Raw genomic sequence first — 272 nt, forward strand, 5'->3', positions numbered from 1 at the left:
AACACCATCTTTCTCCCGAGGAGAGGCTGGTGGTTTTGAACTGCTGAACTTGCAGTTGGCAGCCCAAAGTATAACCACTAGGAGAGGAGCCCCAGAAAAGCCGGGCATGCCTTTGTTGCCCCATAGCGTCCCTGAAAGGACCATGGAGCCTTTACATAAAGTTCCTGAATCCACTTCATAGAAGGATCTGTTTTCTTTACTATAAAATTCTCATTTTTGTTTTACCTTTGTGCAAAATGGATGTGCCAAGAAGATCCGATTCTCCATCGCAC

The sequence above is a fragment of the Echinops telfairi genome, unplaced genomic scaffold, assembly GCF_000313985.2.
Source record: "Echinops telfairi isolate 266 unplaced genomic scaffold, ASM31398v2 ScPeMD7_5592;HRSCAF=6446, whole genome shotgun sequence".
Classification (NCBI taxonomy): Eukaryota; Metazoa; Chordata; class Mammalia; order Afrosoricida; family Tenrecidae; genus Echinops; species Echinops telfairi.